Consider the following 15,095-nt stretch of genomic DNA (forward strand, 5'->3'; position numbering starts at 1 on the left):
GACAAGACTTAGGGAAAACAGACATAAGCTAGCATGTATGGTCACCCTACGTACTCCTAGGCAGACACCAACGCCATATAGTATATGTATTATTATCTCCACCTTGCAGATAAGGAAATTGAGGCTCATGGCCATTAGAAAGAGCAACTAATTGAGCTTTGGCAGATCGGTGGAGATTAAAGCCAAGTGTAGTTCTGAATAATTAGCAAGAAGTAATTAATCAGGTGACGAAGGGAAGAGGTGAACAGATGGGGTAGAGCAGGGTGGTGTTCTGTGGTGAGTGAATCTGCTGCCAAAGCACAAGGGAGGTGACAGCCTCTGAAGAAAGAGGCTGACAAATTCAGTTTCTCTGAAAGAAATATTTAATAGGAACTTATGAACTGAAGCCATGTTTCAGGTGGCTGCAAGATGGTGGATCCCTGGCCTGGTGCGGTGGCTCATGGCTGTAATTCCAGCACTTTGGGAGGCCAAGGCGGGCGGATCACCCAAGGTCAGGAGTTCGAGACTGGCCTGCCCAACATAGCGAAACCCCATCTCTACTAAAAATACAAAAAACTAGCCCGGCATGGTGGTGGGTGCCTGTAATCCCAGCTACTTGGGAGATTGAGGCAGGAGAATCGCTTGAACCCGAGAGGCGGAGGCTGCAGTGAGCCAAGATCATGCCACTGCACTCCAGCCTCGGCAACAAGAGTAAAACCTCATCTCAAAAAAAAAAAAAAAAGATGGTGGATCCCCACACTGGCCCTCCAAAAAGTATCTTTTGCACAGGAAGATTTTAGGAAAAGACATGTTGAGCTGGTCACATCTCAGATTTTCTTGCTGAAATTAATGACCACTGGGGAGCTCAGGTAAGCAATTTTTTTTTTTTCTTTTGAGATGGAGTCTCACTCTGTTGCCAGGCTGGAGTGCAGTGGTGCAACCTCGGCTCACCGCAAACTCCGTCTCCTGGGTTCAAGCAATTCTCCTGCCTCAGCCTCCACAGTAGCTGGGACTACAGGCACACGCCACCATGCCCAGCTAATTTTTGTATTTTTAGTAGAGACAGGGTTTCACCATGTTGGCCAGGATGGTCTTGATCTCCTGACTTCATGATTTGCCCATCTCGGCCTCCCTAAGTGCTGGGATTACAGGTGTGAGCCACCGCGCCTGGCCCAGGTGAGCTGTGAAGGGTTATCTATGCTACAGGCATCACTTAAAAACACTGCTGCAGAACACCTTGGTACGCAGGAGTAAAGCAGCCATCAGAGCAGTTTTGCTTCACGATGGTATTGATACAGGACAGGAGAGCCCCAAAACTGGGGCTTAGCCCTGGAGGGTTCTTGGCTTTACCCAGGAAAGAATTCAAGGATGAGCCTGTGGTGTTAAACAGCAGCTTTTATTGAAGTGGCTGCATACAGCAGTAGCACAGGTACTGCTCCTTGCAGAGCAGGGACATCCTTTAGGCAGTGGGCTCAAACTAGCAGCTCAGAGGCAGCTCAGCAGTGGCATTTATACCCACTTTTCATTACATGCAAATTAAGGGGTGGTTTATGCACAAATTTCCAAGAAAAGGTAACTTCCGGGTCATTGAGTCATTGCCATGGAAATGGGCAGTAACTTCTAGGTGCTGCCATGGCATTGGTAAACTGACATGGCACACTGATGGGTGTGTCTTGTGGGAAGCTGCTTTTGTCCCACCCTGTTTTAGCGTCCTCAATGTGGTCTGGTGTCTGAGCCCCAACTCCTGAGTCAAGTCCCACCTCCTATTTCACTCTTGCTCTTGCCATGCAACAGGCTGTTTTCCTACAGGCAGGAAGAAGTGTTTCTAGCAAAAGGAGCAGGGTCCTCCTGGGGAAGTAAAGTACTTCATTCTGGGGAGAGCTGCAGTGGAAGTGGAGAGGGCCCTGAGAAGAGGCCTGGGATCTCTTGCTGTGGAATTTGGGCTCTATTCCAAGGGTGACGCCAAGTCACTGGAGGGCGGTGGACAGGAAGTGACTTGTGCTCAGATGAGCATTTCAAAAGTTAAAGCTGGCTGCAGCGGTGGAACGATGGGTTGGAAAGAACAGTTAGGGGCTGATTCAGTAATTCAAAAAGAAATACACATGAATCTAAAGAAATTAGACTCAGTAATTCAGAAAGAAATAAACCTGACTCAAAATAAATTAGAATGGGAGATAAGTGGGCTGATGGATAAAAATGAAGCAGAACCAACAGGACTTTAGCGTTTTGAGTAGAAATAGGGGGCCAAGGAGAGGGAGAAAGGAATTTTATTGGGATTGCAGCTGACATGAGAGTGAATCATCCTATCCATGATCATATTTCATTTTTTTAAGTTTTTTTTAAATTGTCATTGAATAGTTTTATAATTTTCTTCACAGAGGGCTGAGATTTCTTTATTCCTATATATAATGAATATTGATTCACTATTGTAAATGGTATCTTAAAGCCTTGATTCTCCTTCCCAAGCTGATGGGCTGAAACACAGCTATTAATAAAATGGCCTGTTTTATCTTTGGGCCAAATGCCCAGCCACTTTGGGACTCTAGCACATAATAGAAGAACTATACCATCCAGGGTGGCAGCCAAGTGGCTGAATAGCATATTGAGCTGGTTCCCTGGCTTCTTTCCTCAAAGACAGCAGGACCGCAACTCCAGCCCCTAGTGGATGCCAAAGCTGTAATCCGTGCCCAGGGAAGCACTGATCTCAAACTCCAAGGTGGGTTGTGAAGAAAATGCCAACACCCAGGAAAAAGAGCGTATCACTAAAAGATTTCTGTCCAGGAAGTGGTGTGCTATTTGTTAACATGTAGCTTATCGTGAACAGCAGGCAACAAGGAAGGCCTTTGGCTTAAAACAGAGTTCCAAATGCATAAGGGAGACACGTTACCCTTAGATATCTAAAATTGTACATTTGTTGCTCTTGTTGTTTACTTAGAAACTAAGTAAGGAAGCTGCTCTACTGAATTTGCAGAAGTAACTGAGCCTTATATAAATGGTATCAGGTGTATAAATTCTAAAGAATAAAGGAAATTTTCAGAAACAGTTCAGAATGCTATGTGGGGTAATAAGCAACATTTTTATCTCACCCTTTTCCATTTCCAAAGCCCTTTTCTATTTATTTAATCCTCATAACAACCCTATGAAGTGAGCAAGAAAGATATTACTGGCCCAGTTTTGTAGACAGGGAAACTGAAGCTCAGGTGGTTTCAGGACATGACCCAGGAGGGTCATAAAGATGTCACCCAGGAGAGTCAGGATTCAAAGGCCGGATTTTAGGCCACCAGGCCTTTGGCAACTCCACACTGCCCTTTTAGTTTTGAGTGTCATTTAGAAATCTACTTTCAGCTACTCAAGGTCTCTTGCCAGTTTGAAAATTGGACATAAATATTAGCAGGGGGTGGGGGACAAGAAATAAACCAAAAGATAGATTGAAATATACCTACAGTTTTTATGCTAATATAATTCAGTGTTTTACCCATTTATTATGAAGTCATGGGAAAGCATATGACGAAAGGGATTCTCAGGATAGCAAACAGGCCAAGAGATGTGAGCACAAGGGAAGTTTTCCTCGCCTGGCATTTCTGATCACCAATAGCATTCACTGAGCAGGGACTTGGCTGGCCTCCCTAAAGCCATGTACAACTGCTCAGATCGGGGTTGATCTTTAAGAAGTTTATGAAACTGTGAACAGGTCAAACTCTCATTGTGCACATCCTTGATTCTTGAGATGGGAAGACAGTTATATAAAGTAGGCTTCACTTTTATTAAATATGCCATTAGGTAAAATAGGTTCTTTCCTGTGATAACTACATTACTTCTAGTAGGATATAGACTAAATGGTTCTTCCTGGAATAAAAATGCACTAGAGAATATCTGCTGCCAGCAACCAAATTAGCTTAAATCTTTTTCCAAATACTCTAAGAAGAGTTGTGTTTTTTACCTTTGGGACATTAAGAGAAACTGGAAACCAAGAACACAATAACAACTGGCTTTAATCTACTCTGGCTAAATACAAGAGGGATAAGGGAATACTTTGAATGATGCATTAGAACCATTTGCATTAAGTAAGTTCAAATCTATGACAGGCAATAGCTATCACTATTTCTCCCGCATTAGGTGTTTTCATTTTTCCTAAAAAGTGGATTTTTCATATAAAAGGACATTTTGCTTACAGATCAGTCTTCATTATTAATTTCCTCCCTGAATAATTTAAAGAATGGCCCTAAATGTAGGCTTAGGGTTTACTTTTTAAATGATGTTTGTTCTTTTTATTTTTATTTATTTATTTTATTTACTTACGTATTTATTTTTTTATTTTTGAGACAGACTCTTGCTCTGTCACCCAGGCTGGAGTGCAAAGGTGTGATCTCAGCTCACTGCAAACTCCACCTCCCGGACTCAAGCAATTAATTCTCCTGCCTCAGCCTCCCGAGTAGCTGGGATTACAGGCGCCTGCCACCACGCCCAGCTAATTTTTGTATTTTTAGTAGAGCTGGTGTCGATCTGTTGACCTCGTGATCCACCTGCCTTGGCCTCCCAAAGTGCTGGGATTACAGGTGTGAGCCATCGTGCCTGGCCGAGGCACAATTTTTTAATGCTTTTCTGTATATGTCAAATTTTCAACTAAGACCATGTATTGTTTTCATAAGCAGAAAAAAGCAATGAATATAATTTGTATTTCAAAAAGTGTTATAGATCTACATGGAAAGATAAAGTGTTAAGTGAAATAAATTGTAGGACAGTATGTATAGTGTGATCCTGCTTGTGTTAAAACACTTCTGAAGGATATCTATGAAATGATTGATAATGCCTATTCTAGAGGGTGAGCAGGGAGAAGTGGAGGGAAGACTTTTACTGTTCACTTTATATCATTTGTACTGTTTGAGTTTTTCACCATGCACATGTATATCTTTTGTAATAATAACAAACAGTAAGGATAATCAGTTCTTAGAGTTTGAAGGAAGGGATGCCCAATATACATTGGTGTTCTCATTATCTATTGCTGTGTAGTGGCTAAAAATAATGTATGTTTATTACCTCACAGTTCAGGCATGGCTTAACTGGGTGCCCTGCTTCAGAGTCTGTCACAAAGCTGCAATCAAGGTGTTAGCTGAGGCAGTGTGATCTCATTGGAAGACCCAATTGGAAAGGATCTGCGTTTATGCTCATTTGCATGGTTATTGGCAGGATTCAGTTCCCCAAGAGTTGTTGTACTGAGGCCTCCTTCAGGTCATAGCCAGGTAAGCCTGTCTGTGAAGCATCTCCTAATATTAGAGTGAGCAAAAGGGGTGAGAGAGTGCCAGCAAGAGAGAGAGTACTAGCAAGATAGGAGTCGTGGAAGTGACATCTCATTACTTCTGTTGTATTCTATTTGCTTATAGAAGCAAGTCACTAGGTCCAGCCCACACTCAGGGGGAGAGGATTATACAAGAGCACTAATACCAGAGGCGGGGACCATTAGGAGCTAGGCCAGGAGCGTCCTATGATTATTAAAATGGCCTGGAAGGTTTCCTGAAGGTGGAGGAATTTAATAGGTACAATTTGAAAGAATGAAAAATTGGGCAGAATTAGAGAAAAGTAGAGGGGAGTATGGAAGGGAAGCACATAAATGAAGATGCATCGGTAGAAAAGTAAATTAGCAGGCCAGGCGTGGTGGCTCACTCTTGTAATCCCAGTGTTTTGGGAGACTGAGGCGAGAGGCTTGCTTGAGCCCAGGAGTTCAAGGCTACAGTGAGCTATAATTGTGCCACTGCACTCTACTGACCTCAGGTGATCTTCCCTTTGGGTGACATAGTGAGCCCCTGTCTCTATAAATAACTTTTTAAAAGCAGATAAGCATATTCAGAGCAGAACTAGACCATATTGTTGGGAAAGGTAAACTTTTCTTGGGAGTAATAAGGCTGGAAGAGTAAGTTAAGACCTGAATGCCAACCTAAGGAATTTTAAGTTTATTATCTGCAGTGGCTAGCCATGCTTATTAATTGATATCCTCACCAAAAACTTATTCTTTTCTAGTTGTGACATATTAATGACTTACTGATGGTTCAGGGTGATTATTACTATAAGGAGAGGTATCACATCCTGATAGTATTACATAATAGGTATTACATCATAATATTCTGTGAATATTCTATTCACAGAATAGGTATGTTCATAATAAACTGAAAGTTAGTTATATATTTATTCTAACCTCAGTATATTGCTTTGATCTCATTTTGTATGAGTAAATGGCAGATGTCACATAAGGAACCTAAAGATTTTGAAAATACTTTTATCATGAATTATATTGATTCCAATGTTATTAAATACTTAATATACATATGTATTCAGTATCAATGTTGATGCATCATGATGCAGTGAAATAAACAATATGTTTTGAAGCCATAAAGATAATTTTAATATCATTTGTAACAACTTTTTGAATGTTTCAAGAAAAAGGATGTGATAAAATGTGCTGAATAGGTTAAATAAGGCAAAGACACTGAAAGGTTCACTGAATATGGCAACAGGGAGATGGCTGATAGCTTCAACAAGAACAGTTTTAATGAAGTGGTAGAGATAGAAACTAGACTGGAGTGGGTTGAAGAATAAATGGGACTTCCATTCTGGCAACATAGAAGACAAGTTATCATTAAAAACATAACAAAACAAAAAACCCTCCTACTAAAAAAACTCCTTAAAGTACTGAATAAAATCTTTTTAAAAATCTCTTTTTATGCATAGCTGAGCTGGCAAGAGAGTAAGGGAATTCCTCAGAGTCCAAAATAAATCAACAGCACAAATCCAGTGGGTGAATGAGCACTGAATCCAGCAGCTTTCCAATGGGCATCTTATGAGCCCCAGTAACCTATCACTATCAACTATTTTATAAACCAAAAGGCAAAGCTTAGTGCCCTTGCAAGCTGGAGAATTCATTGTAAAATCTTCCATAAAGTCAGGGCCCCCAAAGGGCTATCCTCTCAGTGAAAGAATGAACTAGAAAGAAAAGCCTGTCTCATAAAGGAGAAGGACATACTTCTGAATAAAATGAAATAAAATCTCCCCCAAAATAACTCATAAGCATTAAGTTGTCCTTCACAAAGCATTGGTGCCAAAATTCATGCTACCTGTTTGGTCAAAACAATTCCAAGCCAAGAATGTAAAGTGGTCCCAAGTTTGGTGTGTCCCTAATGCACTTAGCAGAGGAAAAACAAATTCTTTCTAAGGGAATACACCTTTAATGTAAATTTTGAAGATTATTTACAGGTGCAGTTCCAACAAACATGAGATCACAGTGAAAATTACAGGATACACATAAGGAAAAGACACCATATGAGAAAGCAGAGAGGCTGGGCGCGGTGGCTCATGCCTGTAATCCCAGCACTTTGGGAGGCCAAGGGGGGCAGATCATGAGGTCAGGAGATCGAGACCACCCTGGCTAACACAGTGAAACCCCATCTCTACTAAAACTACAAAAACAAAATTAGCTGGGCATGGTGGTGGGTGCCTGTAGTCCCAGCTACTCTGGAGGCTGAGGCAGGAGAATGGCGTGAACCTGGGAGGTGGAGCTTGCAGTGAGCTGAGATAGCGCCACTGCACTCCAGCCTGGGTGACAGAGCGAGACTCCATCTCATAAAAAAAAAAAAAAAAAAAAGAAAGTCAGCAGAGAAATTAACAGCAAAATCAGAATCGCAAAGACTTCAGCATTGACATGACCATATGAAGTAAAACAAATGAGGAATTGACAGGTTTTTAAGAAGATTTTAAAACATGATAAAGGAACAAGACTATAAAAATGACCTTGATATGAAAAAATGTCAAACATAAATTCTAGAAATAAAAAACAAAATTGCTAAATTAAGACTTCAACACTGAAAAGGTTGGAAACTAATAACTTTAAATGCTTATAATTTAAAAAGTAGAGAGGATAAAAATAATGAGCTAAATCTCCAACTTGGGAAATCAGAAAAAGAACAGCAGAATAAACATGAGAAAAGTAGTAGGAAGAAAAAAATAACAATAAGTAGAGAAAGTAATGAAACTGAAAATAGAGGATCAACAAAGCCAAAATTGATTCTTTGAAACTGAAAGACTTCTGGAAAAATTTAAGAGACAGAGATAGAGAGAGCATGTACAGATAAGCAATACTGAAAACGGAAAAGGAGATAAAATATATAACTATGGTTATAGTGAACATTTAAACATAAAAGTATAAACAAATCAATGCCAATAATTCAAAACTTAGATGATATGGAAAACGTCCTAGAAAACATAATTTACCAAAACAGATTCAAGACTAGAAAGGCAGAATGAATAGCTCTATAATAATTAAAGAAATTCAACCAGTATTTAAAGTGTTCCTGCAAAGAAAATACCAAGCCCTGATATTTTCCAGGTGAGTTATATGAAATTTTCAAGAGAAGATCATTCCAATCTTATAAGAGTTTTTATGGACGATAGAAAAAGAGAGAATACTTGCCGGCTCAGTTTTGGAGGCATCTCTCACTACTTCTGTGAAGTCTTTACACATGATCTCTCTAGCATGGTGGCTTCAGGGTAGCTAGACTTCTTATGTGTTGGCTCAGGGCTCCCAAAATGCTTGGAGAGGGTGTGTGTACATGTGGAGAGAGATAGAGACAGACACACACACAGAGAGAGAGAGAGAGAGAGAGAGAGAGAGACATGATATAACAAGTGCTAGCCTTAGACTTGCTTTGGCCAATGCAGAGTGAGCAGAAGTGACAGACTCCCAGCCAGAAGCCTAAGAGCCAGTGCATGCTTCTCCAAGTTCTCTTTTCCCTCTACAACTGGCAATGTTCTACAGTAGCTTTCCTTTCAGGCTGAGCCCCAAAGTAAGAATAATAAAAATGTGGAACATTCTAAGGATTTTAGAAGGTGAAAAATTAGATAGAAAAAAATTAAAATGTGGAATAGAGCTCCCTGACTCATGATGAACATGTAGCATGAGGAAGAAATAAACTTTTTTGGTTGTTTTATTGCCATAACACAACCAGTCTTTCCTGACTGGTACAGGCACCTGGGAATAATTGCAGTACTGATACAAAGAAGATCATGATGCTTTATTGAAATACATTAAGAAGAATTAAGTAAAAAGAGAGAAATATTATCAATGGCTAGAAAGTCTCAATATCCTAAATTCTCATCCAAATGTCTCATAGATTCAATGCCATTTCTATCGAAACTTTAAAGTGTTTTTCATAATTTTGACAAGCCAATTCTAAAATATATGTGAAACAGCAAAGAGCCAAGATAATCCAAGGTACTCTCTAAAAAAGAATAAAATCAGCAATTACATTCTTGGGCTTTTATCCCAGAGATATGAAAAGTTATAGTCACCCAAAACCTATGCTCAGATGTTTATAGCCACTTTTTTCATAATATCTCAAAACTGAAAATAGCCCAAGTATACTTCAATGGGCAAGTGGTTAAGCAAACTGATATATCCATACCATGGACTAGGATTCAGTCATAAAAAGGAATGGGCTATTAATACGTGTAACAACCTAGATGAATCTTACAGGAATTATGCTGAGTTGAAAAAAAAAAGCCTATCTCAAAAGGCTACATACAGTATTATTTCATCTATATAACATTACTTAAATAACAAAATTATAGAGATGGAGAACACGTTAATGGTTGTCAAGAATTAGGAATGAGGGGAAGGGGGACTGGTTGTCGCTATAAAGGGGTAGCACAAGGGAGCCTTGCAATGATGAAGCTGTTCTTTATCTTGATTTTGGTGGTGGTTACACAAATATATACACATGAAAAATTTGATACAAGACATGAATATAGACACCCAAGAAGTAAAATAAACTAAAGAGACCCACTCTGTGACACATTATAATCAAACTTTTGAAAGACAAAGAGAGAATCTTGAAAGCAGAAAGAAAAAAGCAACTTGTCACACACAAGGGATCCTAATTAAGATTATCAGAGAACTTCTCATGAGAAACTTTGGAGTCCAGGAAGCAGCTGGCCAATATATTTGAAGTGCTAAAAGAAAAAAAAAAAAAACTGTTAACCATGAATCCTACATCCAGCAAATGCATCCTTCAAAAGTGAAGGAGAAATTAAGACATCTCAAGATAACTAAAGCTAAGAAAGTTCATTACCAGTAGATCCACCCTACAAGAAATGCTCAAAGGGGTCCTGCAAGGCGAAATGAAAGGACACTAGACAGTAACTCAAAGCTGTATGAAGAAATAAAGATTTCAATAAAGGCAAACACATAAGAAATCATAAAAGCCAGTATTATTGTAAAAATGGTTTATAACTCCACTTTTTATTTTCTACATGATTTAAGAAATTGTTAGTCTAAATGTTATTATAACTTTGGTTTGTACTCCACATTTTGTTTTCTACATAACATAAGAGACTAATAAATTTAAAATAATTATAACTTTATGTTTTGGGGCACACAATGTGTAAAGACATAATTCTGTGATATCAACAACCAAAAGGGGTGGGGAGAGAATGGTAAAGAAGCAGAGGTTTTGTATGTTACTAAAGTGAAGCTGTATAAATCCAAATTAGAGCATTATAATGTTGGGATGTTACATGTAATCCCCATGGTAGCCACAAAAACAAACAAACAAAAAAAACCAGATATAGAATACACGCAGAAAGAAATTAGAAAGAAATTTAAATATTTCACCACAAAAAATTAAATACAAAAGAAGATAGTAAGGCAGAAAATGAGGAACAAAAAAGCTATAAGGCATGTGGAAAAAAATAGCAAAAAGACAGAACTGAGTCCCTCCAAATCAGTAATTACTTTATTTATTTATTTATTTAATATTTTTCTGAGATGGAGTCTTGCTCTGTCACCCATGCTGGAGTTCAGTGGCGTGATCTCATCTCACTGCAAGCTCCGCCTCCCAGGTTCACACCATTCTCCTGCCTCAGCCTCCCGAGTAGCTGGGACTACAGGTGCCCCCCACCACATACAGCTAATTTTTTTTTTGTATTTTTAGTAGAGATGGGGTTTCGCCTTGTTCACCAGGATGGTCTCGATCTCCTGACCTCATGATCCGCCCACCTCGGCCTCCCAAAGTGCTGGGATTACAGGCGTGAGCCACTGCACCCGGCCAGTAATTAAGTGTAAGTTGGATTAAACTCTCCAATCAAAAGACACCTGAGATTGACAGAATGAATAAAAACAGATTGTCCAACTATATGCTGTCTACAAGAGACTTACTTTAGATTCAAAGACACAAGTAGAATGAAAGTGAAAGAATGGAAAAAGATATTTCACACAAAGTAACCAAAAGGGAGTAAGGGTAGTTATACTAATATCAGGTAAAAACAGATTTCAGATTATAAAAAGGTTACAAGAGACAAAGAAGGATATTAATATGACATATTAATGAAATGATCAAAACAGCAAGAAAACATAACACTTATACACATTTATGCACCTGATGACATCAAAATATACAAAGCAAAATATATAAAGCATAATATATATATAATGCACCTGATGACATCAAAATATATAAAGCAAAAACTGAAGGAAGAAATAGACAGTTCTACAATAGTAGTTGGACTTCAATACCCCACTCTCGATAACGGCTAGACCAACCAGACAGAAGATAAGTAAGACAACAGAGGACTTAACCAACATAATAAACCAACTAGATCTAACAGGCATATAAAGAACACTTTACCCAACAAGAACATAGGCATATGTTTGGAAGCACACATGGGACATTTGCCAGGATAGACCATATGTTTGGGCAAAAATTAAGTCTCAATAGATTTTAAAAGATATATATCACACAAAGTATCTTCTCCAACTATGACAGGATAAAGTTAGAAATCAGTAACAGATGTAAAACCGGAAAATTTACAAATTTGTGGAAATTAGACACTTTAAACAACCATTAGATGGAAGAATGAACTAAAGGAATCCTTAGAGACAAACAAAAACAAAATCACAACATACCAAAACATGGAATGCAGCAAAAGCAGTGCTAAGGGAGAAATGTATAGCTGTAAATGCTTACATTAAAAAAACAAGAGCGATATCAAGTCAACAACCTAGCTTTACAACTTAAGGAACTAGAAAAAGAAGAACAAATGAGACCCAAAACTTCCAGGAGGAAGGAAATAATAAAGATTAGAGTAATATACAGAACAGAGAATAGAAAAAACAATAGAGAAAAATCAATGAAACCAAAAATTGTTTCTTCGAAAAGATCAACAAAGTTGACAAGCCTTTAGTGAGATGGACTAAGGAAAAAAATAGAAAAGACAAAATGCTAAAATCAGAAATGAAAGTGGGGACGTTACTACTGATTCCATAGAAATAAAAAGGATTATAAGAACAATTGTATGCCAACAAATTGGATAATCTATATGAAATGGAAAAATTCCTAGGAACACACCACCTACCAAGACTAAATCATGAAGAAATAAAAATCTGAATAGACCTATAACTAGTAAGGATATTGAAGCAGTAATTTAAAAAATCTCCCAACAAAGAAAAACATTGGACTTCATGACTTCACTGATAAATTCTACCAAGCATTTAAAGAAAAACTAATGCCAATCCTTATTAGACTTTTCCACATAATGGAAGAGAAGGGAAATCTTCCTAATTTGCCATATGAGACCAGCATTACCCTGACATCAAAGTTAAAGACACTACAAAAAAGAAAAACTACATTATAATATCCCTTATGAACATTGATGCAAAAATCCTCAAGAATATACTAGCAAACTGAATACAGCAGTATTTTAAAAGGATTACATACCATGACAAAGTGGAATTTATTTCTGGGTTGCAAAGCTGGTTTAACATACAACAATTGATTGATGCAATACACCACATTAACAGAATAAGGGAAACAAAAATCACATTATCATCTCAACTGATGCAGAAAAGACACTGATAAAATTCAGCACCCTTTCATGATTAAAAAAACAAACCAACAACAAAAAAACAAACAAAAAAAAAAACCAGCCAGGCGTGGCGGCTCATGCCTGGAATCCCAGCACTTGGGAGGCTGAGGAGGGCGGATCACCTGATGTTCACCAGCCTGGCCAACATGGCAAACATGGCAAACCCCCGTCTCTACTAAAAATACAAAAATTAGCAGGGTGGTGGCATGCGCCTATAATCCCAACTACTGGAAGGCTGAGGCAGGAGAATGACTTGAACCCGGGAGGTGGAGGTTGCAGTGAGCTGAGATCACGCCACTGCACTCCAGCCTGGGAGACAGAACAAGGACTCCATCTCAGAAAACAAACAAACAAACAAACAAACTCGTCAAACTAAGATTAGACAGAAACTACCTCAACATAATAAATGTTCAATTGTTCTAGCTGAGGCCATCTTAGATCAGTCTATAGCCAGCTGAACCTCAGACATGTGAGCAAGCCTAGTTAAGATCATCTGAGCCTTCAGACAACCCACAGCTAACAGCTAATTGCAGACACACAAGGAAGCCCAACCCAGATTAGCTGAACCCCACAGGCTTGTGAGCCACATGTGGATTGTTGTATGCCAACTGGGGTTTGGGGTGGCTTTTTAAGGTAGCATTAGAGTGCCAAAAATTATCTGAAACAACCGGGCAGAAAATCAACAAAGGTATAAAAGATTTGAACAATACTGTAAATCAACTAGACCTAACATCTACAGAACATTCCCCTCAACAATAGCACAATATACATTCTATTTAAATGTGAATGGAACATTCACCAGGATAGACCATATGCTATGCCCTAACACAAGTCACAATAAATTTAAAAGAGCTGAGATATACAAAATACATCTTCTGACCACAGTGGAATTAAATTACAAATCAATAACAAAACAAAATTCAGAAATTCACAAATACGTGAAATTTAAATAATACACTCATAAATAACCAATAAATTAAAGAAATCACAATGGAAATTAGAAAATACTTTGAGACAAATCAAAACAAATACACAACATACTGAAACTTGTGGAATGCAGTGAAAGCAGTGCTTAAGAAAAATGTATAGCTGTAAACACCTGTATTAAAATAGAAGAAAGGCTGGGCGCAGTGGCTCACGCCTATAATCCCAACACTTTGAGGTGCTGAGGCAGGCGGATCACCTGAGGTCAGGGGTTCAAGACAAGTCTGGCCAACATGGTGAAACCCCGTCTCTACTAAAAACACAAAAAATTAGCCGGGCATAGTGGCTGGCACCTGTAATCCCAGCTACTCAGGAGGCTGAGGCAGGAGAATCGCTTGAACCGGGGAGGTGGAGGTTGCAGTGAGCTGAGATGGCGCCATTGCACTCCAGCCTGGAGAACAAGAGTGAAACTCTGTCTCAAAATAAATACATACATTAAATTAAATTACAATAGAAGAAAGAATTCAAATAATAACCTAAACTTCCATTTTAAGAAATTAAAATGAAAAAAGCAAATGAAACCCAAAACAAGCAGAAGGAAATAACAAAGATCAAAGCAGAAATAAATGAAATGGGGTACACAAAGAAAAAAACTAATAAAATCAATAAAACCAAAAGTCAATTCTCTGAGATCAACAAAAATGACAAACCTTCAGCTAGACTGAGAGACTCAAATGACTAAAATCAAAAGTGGAAAAGCAAATTGTCTTAGTGTATTTGTGTTGCTGTAACAAAATACCTGAGATCAGATCACTTATAAAGAACAGTTCTGAAGGTTTGAGAGTCCAAGATTAAGGCACCAACATATTTGGAGTCTGGTGAGAGCTGCTTTCTCCAAGACAGCACCTTCTTGCTGTGTCCTCACATGGTACAAGGGGACAACAAGAGACCAATGCTGTGTTCTTACAGGGCAGAAGAAATGGAAGGACAGGCCAGGCACGGTGGCTCATGCCTGTAATCCCAGCACTTTGGGAGGCCAAGGTGGGCGCAGCACCTGAGGTCAGGAGTTCAGGACCAGCTTGGCCAACATGGTGAAACTCTGTCTCTACAAAAATGCAAAAATTAGCTGGGCATGATGGTGGGTGCCTGTAAGATACTTGGGAGGCTGAGGCAGGAGAATCGCTTGAACCCGGGAGGCAGAGGTTACAGTGAGCCAAGATCGCGCCATGGCACTCCAGCCTGGGGGACAGAGCAAGACTCCATCTCAAAAAGAAAAAAAGAAATGG

Source organism: Nomascus leucogenys, chromosome 12, assembly GCF_006542625.1.
Source record: "Nomascus leucogenys isolate Asia chromosome 12, Asia_NLE_v1, whole genome shotgun sequence".
Lineage (NCBI taxonomy): Eukaryota > Metazoa > Chordata > Mammalia > Primates > Hylobatidae > Nomascus > Nomascus leucogenys.